Source organism: Pungitius pungitius, chromosome 14 (assembly GCF_949316345.1).
Source record: "Pungitius pungitius chromosome 14, fPunPun2.1, whole genome shotgun sequence".
Lineage (NCBI taxonomy): Eukaryota > Metazoa > Chordata > Actinopteri > Perciformes > Gasterosteidae > Pungitius > Pungitius pungitius.
In genome coordinates this window covers 18,406,330-18,423,101 of record NC_084913.1, presented here as the reverse complement: position 1 = coordinate 18,423,101, position 16,772 = coordinate 18,406,330, and positions in this window count along the sequence as shown.

The following is a 16,772-nucleotide window of genomic DNA, read 5'->3' as shown; positions in this document are numbered from 1 at the left end:
TGAATCAGGTTCTAAAACTAAACCTAATCCTTCATACCATAATGATACTGATGAATAAAGGTCATTTGCTTGATGGAAACAGTGTAAGCTAAAGCATTCTTCATACAGTCCGTTTTAGCTGTTTTCTCCTTCTGCTAAAGCTTTGAAAGTAACAATAATGGTCAAAACGTAGTTGAGTGAATCAGGTTCTAAAACTAAACCTAATCCTTCATACCATAATGATACTGATGAATAAAGGTCATTTGCTTAATGGAAACAGTGTAAGCTAAAGCATTCTTCATACAGTCCGTTTTAGCTGTTTTCTCCTTCTGCAAAAGCTTTGAAAGTAACAATAATAGTCAAAACGTAGTTGAGTGAATCAGGTTCTAAAACTAAACCTAATCCTTCATACCATAATGATACTGATGAATAAAGGTCATTTGCTTGATGGAAACAGTGTAAGCTAAAGCATTATTCATTAGATTCCGTTTTAGCTGTTTCTCCTTCTGCAAAAGCTTTGAAAGTAACAATAATAGTCAAAACGTAGTTGAGTGAATCATGTTCTAAAACTACACCTAATCCTTCATACCATAATGATACTGGTGAATAAAGGTCATTTGCTTGATGGAAACAGTGTAAGCTAAAGCATTCTTCATACAGTCCGTTTTAGCTGTTTCTCCTTCTGCAAAAGCTTTGAAAGTAACAATAATGGTCAAAACGTAGTTGAGTCAATCATGTTCTAAAACTAAACCTAATCCTTCATACCATAATGATACTGGTGAATAAAGGTCATTTGCTTGATGGAAACAGTGTAAGCTAAAGCATTATTCATTAGATTCCGTTTTAGCTGTTTCTCCTTCTGCAAAAGCTTTAAAAGTAACACAAATGGTCAAAACGTAGTTAAGTGAATCAGGTTCTAAAACTAAACCTAATCCTTCATACCATAATGATACTGGTGAATAAAGGTCATTTGCTTGATGGAAACAGTGTAAGCTAAAGCATTATTTATTAGATTCCGTTTTAGCTGTTTCTCATTCTGCAAAAGCTTTGAAAGTAACAATAATGGTCAAAACGTAGTTGAGTCAATCATGTTCTAAAACTACTCCTAATCCTTCATACCATAATGATACTGATGAATAAAGGTCATTTGCTTGATGGAAACAGTGTAAGCTAAAGCATTATTCATTAGATTCCGTTTTAGCTGTTTCTCCTTCTGCAAAAGCTTTAAAAGTAACACAAATGGTCAAAACGTAGTTGAGTGAATCAGGTTCTAAAACTAAACCTAATCCTTCATACCATAATGATACTGATGAATAAAGGTAATTTGCTTGATGGAAACAGTGTAAGCTAAAGCATTCTTCATACAGTCCGTTTTAGCTGTTTTCTCCTTCTGCAAAAGCTTTGAAAGTAACAATAATGGTCAAAACGTAGTTGAGTGAATCAGGTTCTAAAACTAAACCTAATCCTTCATACCATAATGACAATGATGAAAAAAGGTCATTTGCTTGATAGAAACAGTGTAAGCTAAAGCATTCTTCATACAGTCCGTTTTAGCTGTTTTCTCCTTCTGCAAAAGCTTTGAAAGTAACAATAATGGTCAAAACGTAGTTGAGTGAATCAGGTTCTAAAACTAAACCTAATCCTTCATACCATAATGATACTGATGAATAAAGGTCATTTGCTTGATGGAAACAGTGTAAGCTAAAGCATTATTCATACAGTCCGTTTTAGCTGTTTTCTCCTTCTGCAAAAGCTTTGAAAGTAACAATAATGGTCAAAACGTAGTTGAGTGAATCAGGTTCTAAAACTAAACCTAATCCTTCATACCATAATGACAATGATGAAAAAAGGTAATTTGCTTGATAGAAACAGTGTAAGCTAAAGCATTCTTCATACAGTCCGTTTTAGCTGTTTCTCCTTCTGCAAAAGCTTTGAAAGTAACAATAATGGTCAAAACGTAGTTGAGTGAATCAGGTTCTAAAACTAAACCTAATCCTTCATACCATAATGATACTGATGAATAAAGGTAATTTGCTTGATGGAAACAGTGTAAGCTAAAGCATTCTTCATACAGTCCGTTTTAGCTGTTTTCTCCTTCTGCAAAAGCTTTGAAAGTAACAATAATGGTCAAAACGTAGTTGAGTGAATCAGGTTCTAAAACTAAACCTAATCCTTCATACCATAATGACAATGATGAAAAAAGGTCATTTGCTTGATAGAAACAGTGTAAGCTAAAGCATTCTTCATACAGTCCGTTTTAGCTGTTTTCTCCTTCTGCAAAAGCTTTGAAAGTAACAATAATGGTCAAAACGTAGTTGAGTGAATCAGGTTCTAAAACTAAACCTAATCCTTCATACCATAATGATACTGATGAATAAAGGTCATTTGCTTGATGGAAACAGTGTAAGCTAAAGCATTATTCATTAGATTCCGTTTTAGCTCTTTCTCCTTCTGCTAAAGCTTTGAAAGTAACAATAATGGTCAAAACGTAGTTGAGTGAATCAGGTTCTAAAACTAAACCTAATCCTTCATACCATAATGACAATGATGAAAAAAGGTCATTTGCTTGATGGAAACACTGTAAGCTAAAGCATTATTCATTAAATTCCGTTTTAGCTCTTTCTCCTTCTGCTAAAGCTTTGAAAGTAACAATAATGGTCAAAACGTAGTTGAGTGAATCAGGTTCTAAAACTACACCTAATCCTTCATACCATAATGATACTGGTGAATAAAGGTCATTTGCTTGATGGAAACAGTGTAAGCTAAAGCATTATTCATTAGATTCCGTTTTAGCTCTTTCTCCTTGTGCTAAAGCTTTGAAAGTAACAATAATGGTCAAAACGTAGTTGAGTGAATCAGGTTCTAAAACTAAACCTAATCCTTCATACCATAATGATACTGATGAATAAAGGTCATTTGCTTGATGGAAACAGTGTAAGCTAAAGCATTCTTCATACAGTCCGTTTTAGCTGTTTTCTCCTTCTGCAAAAGCTTTGAAAGTAACAATAATAGTCAAAACGTAGTTGAGTGAATCAGGTTCTAAAACTAAACCTAATCCTTCATACCATAATGATACTGATGAATAAAGGTCATTTGCTTGATGGAAACAGTGTAAGCTAAAGCATTCTTCATACAGTCCGTTTTAGCTGTTTTCTCCTTCTGCAAAAGCTTTGAAAGTAACAATAATGGTCAAAACGTAGTTGAGTGAATCATGTTCTAAAACTACACCTAATCCTTCATACCATAATGATACTGGTGAATAAAGGTCATTTGCTTGATGGAAACACTGTAAGCTAAAGCATTATTCATTAAATTCCGTTTTAGCTCTTTCTCCTTCTGCTAAAGCTTTGAAAGTAACAATAATGGTCAAAACGTAGTTGAGTGAATTAGGTTCTAAAACTACACCTAATCCTTCATACCATAATGATACTGGTGAATAAAGGTCATTTGCTTGATGGAAACAGTGTAAGCTAAAGCATTATTCATTAGATTCCGTTTTAGCTCTTTCTCCTTGTGCTAAAGCTTTGAAAGTAACAATAATGGTCAAAACGTAGTTGAGTGAATCAGGTTCTAAAACTAAACCTAATCCTTCATACCATAATGACAATGATGAAAAATGGTCATTTGCTTGATAGAAACAGTGTAAGCTAAAGCATTCTTCATACAGTCCGTTTTAGCTGTTTTCTCCTTCTGCAAAAGCTTTGAAAGTAACAATAATGGTCAAAACGTAGTTGAGTGAATCAGGTTCTAAAACTAAACCTAATCCTTCATACCATAATGATACTGATGAATAAAGGTCATTTGCTTGATGGAAACAGTGTAAGCTAAAGCATTATTCATTAGATTCCGTTTTAGCTGTTTCTCCTTCTGCAAAAGCTTTAAAAGTAACACAAATGGTCAAAACGTAGTTGAGTGAATCAGGTTCTAAAACTAAACCTAATCCTTCATACCATAATGATACTGATGAATAAAGGTCATTTGCTTGATGGAAACAGTGTAAGCTAAAGCATTCTTTATACAGTCCGTTTTAGCTGTTTTCTCCTTCTGCAAAAGCTTTGAAAGTAACAATAATGGTCAAAACGTAGTTGAGTGAATCAGGTTCTAAAACTAAACCTAATCCTTCATACCATAATGATACTGATGAATAAAGGTAATTTGCTTGATGGAAACAGTGTATGCTAAAGCATTATTCATACAGTCCGTTTTAGCTGTTTTCTCCTTCTGCAAAAGCTTTGAAAGTAACAATAATGGTCAAAACGTAGTTGAGTGAATCAGGTTCTAAAACTAAACCTAATCCTTCATACCATAATGACAATGATGAAAAAAGGTAATTTGCTTGATAGAAACAGTGTAAGCTAAAGCATTCTTCATACAGTCCGTTTTAGCTGTTTCTCCTTCTGCAAAAGCTTTGAAAGTAACAATAATGGTCAAAACGTAGTTGAGTGAATCAGGTTCTAAAACTACACCTAATCCTTCATACCATAATGACAATGATGAAAAAAGGTCATTTGCTTGATAGAAACAGTGTAAGCTAAAGCATTCTTCATACAGTCCGTTTTAGCTGTTTTCTCCTTCTGCAAAAGCTTTGAAAGTAACAATAATGGTCAAAACGTAGTTGAGTGAATCAGGTTCTAAAACTAAACCTAATCCTTCATACCATAATGATACTGATGAATAAAGGTCATTTGCTTGATGGAAACAGTGTAAGCTAAAGCATTATTCATTAGATTCCGTTTTAGCTGTTTCTCCTTCTGCAAAAGCTTTAAAAGTAACACAAATGGTCAAAACGTAGTTAAGTAAATCAGGTTCTAAAACTAGACCTAATCCTTCATACCATAATGATACTGATGAATAAAGGTCATTTGCTTGATGGAAACAGTGTAAGCTAAAGCATTCTTCATACAGTCCGTTTTAGCTGTTTTCTCCTTCTGCAAAAGCTTTGAAAGTAACAATAATGGTCAAAACGTAGTTGAGTGAATCATGTTCTAAAACTACACCTAATCCTTCATACCATAATGATACTGGTGAATAAAGGTCATTTGCTTGATGGAAACAGTGTAAGCTAAAGCATTCTTCATACAGTCCGTTTTAGCTGTTTTCTCCTTCTGCAAAAGCTTTGAAAGTAACAATAATGGTCAAAACGTAGTTGAGTGAATCAGGTTCTAAAACTAAACCTAATCCTTCATACCATAATGATACTGATGAATAAAGGTCATTTGCTTGATGGAAACAGTGTAAGCTAAAGCATTCTTCATACAGTCCGTTTTAGCTGTTTTCTTCTTCTGCAAAAGCTTTGAAAGTAACAATAATGGTCAAAACGTAGTTGAGTGAATCAGGTTCTAAAACTAAACCTAATCCTTCATACCATAATGATACTGATGAATAAAGGTAATTTGCTTGATGGAAACAGTGTAAGCTAAAGCATTCTTCATACAGTCCGTTTTAGCTGTTTTCTCCTTCTGCAAAAGCTTTGAAAGTAACAATAATGGTCAAAACGTAGTTGAGTGAATCAGGTTCTAAAACTAAACCTAATCCTTCATACCATAATGATACTGATGAATAAAGGTCATTTGCTTGATGGAAACAGTGTAAGCTAAAGCATTATTCATTAGATTCCGTTTTAGCTCTTTCTCCTTCTGCTAAAGCTTTGAAAGTAACAATAATGGTCAAAACGTAGTTGAGTGAATCAGGTTCTAAAACTAAACCTAATCCTTCATACCATAATGACAATGATGAAAAAAGGTCATTTGCTTGATGGAAACACTGTAAGCTAAAGCATTATTCATTAAATTCCGTTTTAGCTCTTTCTCCTTCTGCTAAAGCTTTGAAAGTAACAATAATGGTCAAAACGTAGTTGAGTGAATCAGGTTCTAAAACTACACCTAATCCTTCATACCATAATGATACTGGTGAATAAAGGTCATTTGCTTGATGGAAACAGTGTAAGCTAAAGCATTATTCATTAGATTCCGTTTTAGCTCTTTCTCCTTGTGCTAAAGCTTTGAAAGTAACAATAATGGTCAAAACGTAGTTGAGTGAATCAGGTTCTAAAACTAAACCTAATCCTTCATACCATAATGATACTGATGAATAAAGGTCATTTGCTTGATGGAAACAGTGTAAGCTAAAGCATTCTTCATACAGTCCGTTTTAGCTGTTTTCTCCTTCTGCAAAAGCTTTGAAAGTAACAATAATAGTCAAAACGTAGTTGAGTGAATCAGGTTCTAAAACTAAACCTAATCCTTCATACCATAATGATACTGATGAATAAAGGTCATTTGCTTGATGGAAACAGTGTAAGCTAAAGCATTCTTCATACAGTCCGTTTTAGCTGTTTTCTCCTTCTGCTAAAGCTTTGAAAGTAACAATAATGGTCAAAACGTAGTTGAGTGAATCAGGTTCTAAAACTAAACCTAATCCTTCATACCATAATGATACTGATGAATAAAGGTCATTTGCTTAATGGAAACAGTGTAAGCTAAAGCATTCTTCATACAGTCCGTTTTAGCTGTTTTCTCCTTCTGCAAAAGCTTTGAAAGTAACAATAATGGTCAAAACGTAGTTGAGTGAATCATGTTCTAAAACTACACCTAATCCTTCATACCATAATGATACTGGTGAATAAAGGTCATTTGCTTGATGGAAACAGTGTAAGCTAAAGCATTCTTCATACAGTCCGTTTTAGCTGTTTTCTCCTTCTGCAAAAGCTTTGAAAGTAACAATAATAGTCAAAACGTAGTTGAGTGAATCAGGTTCTAAAACTAAACCTAATCCTTCATACCATAATGATACTGATGAATAAAGGTCATTTGCTTGATGGAAACAGTGTAAGCTAAAGCATTCTTCATACAGTCCGTTTTAGCTGTTTTCTCCTTCTGCTAAAGCTTTGAAAGTAACAATAATGGTCAAAACGTAGTTGAGTGAATCAGGTTCTAAAACTAAACCTAATCCTTCATACCATAATGATACTGATGAATAAAGGTCATTTGCTTAATGGAAACAGTGTAAGCTAAAGCATTCTTCATACAGTCCGTTTTAGCTGTTTTCTCCTTCTGCAAAAGCTTTGAAAGTAACAATAATGGTCAAAACGTAGTTGAGTGAATCATGTTCTAAAACTACACCTAATCCTTCATACCATAATGATACTGGTGAATAAAGGTCATTTGCTTGATGGAAACAGTGTAAGCTAAAGCATTCTTCATACAGTCCGTTTTAGCTGTTTTCTCCTTCTGCAAAAGCTTTGAAAGTAACAATAATAGTCAAAACGTAGTTGAGTGAATCAGGTTCTAAAACTAAACCTAATCCTTCATACCATAATGATACTGATGAATAAAGGTCATTTGCTTGATGGAAACAGTGTAAGCTAAAGCATTCTTCATACAGTCCGTTTTAGCTGTTTTCTCCTTCTGCTAAAGCTTTGAAAGTAACAATAATGGTCAAAACGTAGTTGAGTGAATCAGGTTCTAAAACTAAACCTAATCCTTCATACCATAATGATACTGATGAATAAAGGTCATTTGCTTAATGGAAACAGTGTAAGCTAAAGCATTCTTCATACAGTCCGTTTTAGCTGTTTTCTCCTTCTGCAAAAGCTTTGAAAGTAACAATAATAGTCAAAACGTAGTTGAGTGAATCAGGTTCTAAAACTAAACCTAATCCTTCATACCATAATGATACTGATGAATAAAGGTCATTTGCTTGATGGAAACAGTGTAAGCTAAAGCATTATTCATTAGATTCCGTTTTAGCTGTTTCTCCTTCTGCAAAAGCTTTGAAAGTAACAATAATAGTCAAAACGTAGTTGAGTGAATCATGTTCTAAAACTACACCTAATCCTTCATACCATAATGATACTGGTGAATAAAGGTCATTTGCTTGATGGAAACAGTGTAAGCTAAAGCATTCTTCATACAGTCCGTTTTAGCTGTTTCTCCTTCTGCAAAAGCTTTGAAAGTAACAATAATGGTCAAAACGTAGTTGAGTCAATCATGTTCTAAAACTAAACCTAATCCTTCATACCATAATGATACTGGTGAATAAAGGTCATTTGCTTGATGGAAACAGTGTAAGCTAAAGCATTATTCATTAGATTCCGTTTTAGCTGTTTCTCCTTCTGCAAAAGCTTTAAAAGTAACACAAATGGTCAAAACGTAGTTAAGTGAATCAGGTTCTAAAACTAAACCTAATCCTTCATACCATAATGATACTGGTGAATAAAGGTCATTTGCTTGATGGAAACAGTGTAAGCTAAAGCATTATTTATTAGATTCCGTTTTAGCTGTTTCTCATTCTGCAAAAGCTTTGAAAGTAACAATAATGGTCAAAACGTAGTTGAGTCAATCATGTTCTAAAACTACTCCTAATCCTTCATACCATAATGATACTGGTGAATAAAGGTCATTTGCTTGATGGAAACAGTGTAAGCTAAAGCATTATTTATTAGATTCCGTTTTAGCTGTTTCTCATTCTGCAAAAGCTTTGAAAGTAACAATAATGGTCAAAACGTAGTTGAGTCAATCATGTTCTAAAACTACTCCTAATCCTTCATACCATAATGATACTGATGAATAAAGGTCATTTGCTTGATGGAAACAGTGTAAGCTAAAGCATTATTCATTAGATTCCGTTTTAGCTGTTTCTCCTTCTGCAAAAGCTTTAAAAGTAACAATAATGGTCAAAACGTAGTTGAGTGAATCAGGTTCTAAAACTAAACCTAATCCTTCATACCATAATGATACTGATGAATAAAGGTCATTTGCTTGATGGAAACAGTGTAAGCTAAAGCATTATTCATTAGATTCCGTTTTAGCTGTTTCTCCTTCTGCAAAAGCTTTAAAAGTAACACAAATGGTCAAAACGTAGTTGAGTGAATCAGGTTCTAAAACTAAACCTAATCCTTCATACCATAATGATACTGATGAATAAAGGTCATTTGCTTAATGGAAACAGTGTAAGCTAAAGCATTCTTCATACAGTCCGTTTTAGCTGTTTTCTCCTTCTGCAAAAGCTTTGAAAGTAACAATAATGGTCAAAACGTAGTTGAGTGAATCATGTTCTAAAACTACACCTAATCCTTCATACCATAATGATACTGGTGAATAAAGGTCATTTGCTTGATGGAAACAGTGTAAGCTAAAGCATTCTTCATACAGTCCGTTTTAGCTGTTTTCTCCTTCTGCAAAAGCTTTGAAAGTAACAATAATAGTCAAAACGTAGTTGAGTGAATCAGGTTCTAAAACTAAACCTAATCCTTCATACCATAATGATACTGATGAATAAAGGTCATTTGCTTGATGGAAACAGTGTAAGCTAAAGCATTCTTCATACAGTCCGTTTTAGCTGTTTTCTCCTTCTGCTAAAGCTTTGAAAGTAACAATAATGGTCAAAACGTAGTTGAGTGAATCAGGTTCTAAAACTAAACCTAATCCTTCATACCATAATGATACTGATGAATAAAGGTCATTTGCTTAATGGAAACAGTGTAAGCTAAAGCATTCTTCATACAGTCCGTTTTAGCTGTTTTCTCCTTCTGCAAAAGCTTTGAAAGTAACAATAATAGTCAAAACGTAGTTGAGTGAATCAGGTTCTAAAACTAAACCTAATCCTTCATACCATAATGATACTGATGAATAAAGGTCATTTGCTTGATGGAAACAGTGTAAGCTAAAGCATTATTCATTAGATTCCGTTTTAGCTGTTTCTCCTTCTGCAAAAGCTTTGAAAGTAACAATAATAGTCAAAACGTAGTTGAGTGAATCATGTTCTAAAACTACACCTAATCCTTCATACCATAATGATACTGGTGAATAAAGGTCATTTGCTTGATGGAAACAGTGTAAGCTAAAGCATTCTTCATACAGTCCGTTTTAGCTGTTTCTCCTTCTGCAAAAGCTTTGAAAGTAACAATAATGGTCAAAACGTAGTTGAGTCAATCATGTTCTAAAACTAAACCTAATCCTTCATACCATAATGATACTGGTGAATAAAGGTCATTTGCTTGATGGAAACAGTGTAAGCTAAAGCATTATTCATTAGATTCCGTTTTAGCTGTTTCTCCTTCTGCAAAAGCTTTAAAAGTAACACAAATGGTCAAAACGTAGTTAAGTGAATCAGGTTCTAAAACTAAACCTAATCCTTCATACCATAATGATACTGGTGAATAAAGGTCATTTGCTTGATGGAAACAGTGTAAGCTAAAGCATTATTTATTAGATTCCGTTTTAGCTGTTTCTCATTCTGCAAAAGCTTTGAAAGTAACAATAATGGTCAAAACGTAGTTGAGTCAATCATGTTCTAAAACTACTCCTAATCCTTCATACCATAATGATACTGATGAATAAAGGTCATTTGCTTGATGGAAACAGTGTAAGCTAAAGCATTATTCATTAGATTCCGTTTTAGCTGTTTCTCCTTCTGCAAAAGCTTTAAAAGTAACACAAATGGTCAAAACGTAGTTGAGTGAATCAGGTTCTAAAACTAAACCTAATCCTTCATACCATAATGATACTGATGAATAAAGGTAATTTGCTTGATGGAAACAGTGTAAGCTAAAGCATTCTTCATACAGTCCGTTTTAGCTGTTTTCTCCTTCTGCAAAAGCTTTGAAAGTAACAATAATGGTCAAAACGTAGTTGAGTGAATCAGGTTCTAAAACTAAACCTAATCCTTCATACCATAATGACAATGATGAAAAAAGGTCATTTGCTTGATAGAAACAGTGTAAGCTAAAGCATTCTTCATACAGTCCGTTTTAGCTGTTTTCTCCTTCTGCAAAAGCTTTGAAAGTAACAATAATGGTCAAAACGTAGTTGAGTGAATCAGGTTCTAAAACTAAACCTAATCCTTCATACCATAATGATACTGATGAATAAAGGTCATTTGCTTGATGGAAACAGTGTAAGCTAAAGCATTATTCATACAGTCCGTTTTAGCTGTTTTCTCCTTCTGCAAAAGCTTTGAAAGTAACAATAATGGTCAAAACGTAGTTGAGTGAATCAGGTTCTAAAACTAAACCTAATCCTTCATACCATAATGACAATGATGAAAAAAGGTAATTTGCTTGATAGAAACAGTGTAAGCTAAAGCATTCTTCATACAGTCCGTTTTAGCTGTTTCTCCTTCTGCAAAAGCTTTGAAAGTAACAATAATGGTCAAAACGTAGTTGAGTGAATCAGGTTCTAAAACTAAACCTAATCCTTCATACCATAATGATACTGATGAATAAAGGTAATTTGCTTGATGGAAACAGTGTAAGCTAAAGCATTCTTCATACAGTCCGTTTTAGCTGTTTTCTCCTTCTGCAAAAGCTTTGAAAGTAACAATAATGGTCAAAACGTAGTTGAGTGAATCAGGTTCTAAAACTAAACCTAATCCTTCATACCATAATGACAATGATGAAAAAAGGTCATTTGCTTGATAGAAACAGTGTAAGCTAAAGCATTCTTCATACAGTCCGTTTTAGCTGTTTTCTCCTTCTGCAAAAGCTTTGAAAGTAACAATAATGGTCAAAACGTAGTTGAGTGAATCAGGTTCTAAAACTAAACCTAATCCTTCATACCATAATGATACTGATGAATAAAGGTCATTTGCTTGATGGAAACAGTGTAAGCTAAAGCATTATTCATTAGATTCCGTTTTAGCTCTTTCTCCTTCTGCTAAAGCTTTGAAAGTAACAATAATGGTCAAAACGTAGTTGAGTGAATCAGGTTCTAAAACTAAACCTAATCCTTCATACCATAATGACAATGATGAAAAAAGGTCATTTGCTTGATGGAAACACTGTAAGCTAAAGCATTATTCATTAAATTCCGTTTTAGCTCTTTCTCCTTCTGCTAAAGCTTTGAAAGTAACAATAATGGTCAAAACGTAGTTGAGTGAATCAGGTTCTAAAACTACACCTAATCCTTCATACCATAATGATACTGGTGAATAAAGGTCATTTGCTTGATGGAAACAGTGTAAGCTAAAGCATTATTCATTAGATTCCGTTTTAGCTCTTTCTCCTTGTGCTAAAGCTTTGAAAGTAACAATAATGGTCAAAACGTAGTTGAGTGAATCAGGTTCTAAAACTAAACCTAATCCTTCATACCATAATGATACTGATGAATAAAGGTCATTTGCTTGATGGAAACAGTGTAAGCTAAAGCATTCTTCATACAGTCCGTTTTAGCTGTTTTCTCCTTCTGCAAAAGCTTTGAAAGTAACAATAATAGTCAAAACGTAGTTGAGTGAATCAGGTTCTAAAACTAAACCTAATCCTTCATACCATAATGATACTGATGAATAAAGGTCATTTGCTTGATGGAAACAGTGTAAGCTAAAGCATTCTTCATACAGTCCGTTTTAGCTGTTTTCTCCTTCTGCAAAAGCTTTGAAAGTAACAATAATGGTCAAAACGTAGTTGAGTGAATCATGTTCTAAAACTACACCTAATCCTTCATACCATAATGATACTGGTGAATAAAGGTCATTTGCTTGATGGAAACACTGTAAGCTAAAGCATTATTCATTAAATTCCGTTTTAGCTCTTTCTCCTTCTGCTAAAGCTTTGAAAGTAACAATAATGGTCAAAACGTAGTTGAGTGAATTAGGTTCTAAAACTACACCTAATCCTTCATACCATAATGATACTGGTGAATAAAGGTCATTTGCTTGATGGAAACAGTGTAAGCTAAAGCATTATTCATTAGATTCCGTTTTAGCTCTTTCTCCTTGTGCTAAAGCTTTAAAAGTAACAATAATGGTCAAAACGTAGTTGAGTGAATCAGGTTCTAAAACTAAACCTAATCCTTCATACCATAATGACAATGATGAAAAATGGTCATTTGCTTGATAGAAACAGTGTAAGCTAAAGCATTCTTCATACAGTCCGTTTTAGCTGTTTTCTCCTTCTGCAAAAGCTTTGAAAGTAACAATAATGGTCAAAACGTAGTTGAGTGAATCAGGTTCTAAAACTAAACCTAATCCTTCATACCATAATGATACTGATGAATAAAGGTCATTTGCTTGATGGAAACAGTGTAAGCTAAAGCATTATTCATTAGATTCCGTTTTAGCTGTTTCTCCTTCTGCAAAAGCTTTAAAAGTAACACAAATGGTCAAAACGTAGTTGAGTGAATCAGGTTCTAAAACTAAACCTAATCCTTCATACCATAATGATACTGATGAATAAAGGTCATTTGCTTGATGGAAACAGTGTAAGCTAAAGCATTCTTTATACAGTCCGTTTTAGCTGTTTTCTCCTTCTGCAAAAGCTTTGAAAGTAACAATAATGGTCAAAACGTAGTTGAGTGAATCAGGTTCTAAAACTAAACCTAATCCTTCATACCATAATGATACTGATGAATAAAGGTAATTTGCTTGATGGAAACAGTGTATGCTAAAGCATTATTCATACAGTCCGTTTTAGCTGTTTTCTCCTTCTGCAAAAGCTTTGAAAGTAACAATAATGGTCAAAACGTAGTTGAGTGAATCAGGTTCTAAAACTAAACCTAATCCTTCATACCATAATGACAATGATGAAAAAAGGTAATTTGCTTGATAGAAACAGTGTAAGCTAAAGCATTCTTCATACAGTCCGTTTTAGCTGTTTCTCCTTCTGCAAAAGCTTTGAAAGTAACAATAATGGTCAAAACGTAGTTGAGTGAATCAGGTTCTAAAACTACACCTAATCCTTCATACCATAATGACAATGATGAAAAAAGGTCATTTGCTTGATAGAAACAGTGTAAGCTAAAGCATTCTTCATACAGTCCGTTTTAGCTGTTTTCTCCTTCTGCAAAAGCTTTGAAAGTAACAATAATGGTCAAAACGTAGTTGAGTGAATCAGGTTCTAAAACTAAACCTAATCCTTCATACCATAATGATACTGATGAATAAAGGTCATTTGCTTGATGGAAACAGTGTAAGCTAAAGCATTATTCATTAGATTCCGTTTTAGCTGTTTCTCCTTCTGCAAAAGCTTTAAAAGTAACACAAATGGTCAAAACGTAGTTAAGTAAATCAGGTTCTAAAACTAGACCTAATCCTTCATACCATAATGATACTGATGAATAAAGGTCATTTGCTTGATGGAAACAGTGTAAGCTAAAGCATTCTTCATACAGTCCGTTTTAGCTGTTTTCTCCTTCTGCAAAAGCTTTGAAAGTAACAATAATGGTCAAAACGTAGTTGAGTGAATCATGTTCTAAAACTACACCTAATCCTTCATACCATAATGATACTGGTGAATAAAGGTCATTTGCTTGATGGAAACAGTGTAAGCTAAAGCATTCTTCATACAGTCCGTTTTAGCTGTTTTCTCCTTCTGCAAAAGCTTTGAAAGTAACAATAATGGTCAAAACGTAGTTGAGTGAATCAGGTTCTAAAACTAAACCTAATCCTTCATACCATAATGATACTGATGAATAAAGGTCATTTGCTTGATGGAAACAGTGTAAGCTAAAGCATTCTTCATACAGTCCGTTTTAGCTGTTTTCTTCTTCTGCAAAAGCTTTGAAAGTAACAATAATGGTCAAAACGTAGTTGAGTGAATCAGGTTCTAAAACTAAACCTAATCCTTCATACCATAATGATACTGATGAATAAAGGTAATTTGCTTGATGGAAACAGTGTAAGCTAAAGCATTCTTCATACAGTCCGTTTTAGCTGTTTTCTCCTTCTGCAAAAGCTTTGAAAGTAACAATAATGGTCAAAACGTAGTTGAGTGAATCAGGTTCTAAAACTAAACCTAATCCTTCATACCATAATGATACTGATGAATAAAGGTCATTTGCTTGATGGAAACAGTGTAAGCTAAAGCATTATTCATTAGATTCCGTTTTAGCTCTTTCTCCTTCTGCTAAAGCTTTGAAAGTAACAATAATGGTCAAAACGTAGTTGAGTGAATCAGGTTCTAAAACTAAACCTAATCCTTCATACCATAATGACAATGATGAAAAAAGGTCATTTGCTTGATGGAAACACTGTAAGCTAAAGCATTATTCATTAAATTCCGTTTTAGCTCTTTCTCCTTCTGCTAAAGCTTTGAAAGTAACAATAATGGTCAAAACGTAGTTGAGTGAATCAGGTTCTAAAACTACACCTAATCCTTCATACCATAATGATACTGGTGAATAAAGGTCATTTGCTTGATGGAAACAGTGTAAGCTAAAGCATTATTCATTAGATTCCGTTTTAGCTCTTTCTCCTTGTGCTAAAGCTTTGAAAGTAACAATAATGGTCAAAACGTAGTTGAGTGAATCAGGTTCTAAAACTAAACCTAATCCTTCATACCATAATGATACTGATGAATAAAGGTCATTTGCTTGATGGAAACAGTGTAAGCTAAAGCATTCTTCATACAGTCCGTTTTAGCTGTTTTCTCCTTCTGCAAAAGCTTTGAAAGTAACAATAATAGTCAAAACGTAGTTGAGTGAATCAGGTTCTAAAACTAAACCTAATCCTTCATACCATAATGATACTGATGAATAAAGGTCATTTGCTTGATGGAAACAGTGTAAGCTAAAGCATTCTTCATACAGTCCGTTTTAGCTGTTTTCTCCTTCTGCAAAAGCTTTGAAAGTAACAATAATGGTCAAAACGTAGTTGAGTGAATCATGTTCTAAAACTACACCTAATCCTTCATACCATAATGATACTGGTGAATAAAGGTCATTTGCTTGATGGAAACACTGTAAGCTAAAGCATTATTCATTAAATTCCGTTTTAGCTCTTTCTCCTTCTGCTAAAGCTTTGAAAGTAACAATAATGGTCAAAACGTAGTTGAGTGAATCAGGTTCTAAAACTACACCTAATCCTTCATACCATAATGATACTGGTGAATAAAGGTCATTTGCTTGATGGAAACAGTGTAAGCTAAAGCATTATTCATTAGATTCCGTTTTAGCTGTTTCTCCTTCTGCAAAAGCTTTAAAAGTAACACAAATGGTCAAAACGTAGTTAAGTAAATCAGGTTCTAAAACTAGACCTAATCCTTCATACCATAATGATACTGATGAATAAAGGTCATTTGCTTGATGGAAACAGTGTAAGCTAAAGCATTCTTCATATAGTCCGTTTTAGCTGTTTTCTCCTTCTGCAAAAGCTTTGAAAGTAACAATAATGGTCAAAACGTAGTTGAGTGAATCAGGTTCTAAAACTAAACCTAATCCTTCATACCATAATGACAATGATGAAAAAAGGTCATTTGCTTGATAGAAACAGTGTAAGCTAAAGCATTCTTCATACAGTCCGTTTTAGCTGTTTTCTCCTTCTGCAAAAGCTTTGAAAGTAACAATAATGGTCAAAACGTAGTTGAGTGAATCAGGTTCTAAAACTAAACCTAATCCTTCATACCATAATGATACTGATGAATAAAGGTCATTTGCTTGATGGAAACAGTGTAAGCTAAAGCATTATTCATTAGATTCCGTTTTAGCTGTTTCTCCTTCTGCAAAAGCTTTAAAAGTAACACAAATGGTCAAAACGTAGTTAAGTAAATCAGGTTCTTAAACTAGACCTAATCCTTCATACCATAATGATACTGATGAATAAAGGTCATTTGCTTGATGGAAACAGTGTAAGCTAAAGCATTCTTCATACAGTCCGTTTTAGCTGTTTTCTCCTTCTGCAAAAGCTTTGAAAGTAACAATAATGGTCAAAACGTAGTTGAGTGAATCATGTTCTAAAACTACACCTAATCCTTCATACCATAATGATACTGGTGAATAAAGGTCATTTGCTTGATGGAAACAGTGTAAGCTAAAGCATTCTTCATACAGTCCGTTTTAGCTGTTTTCTCCTTCTGCAAAAGC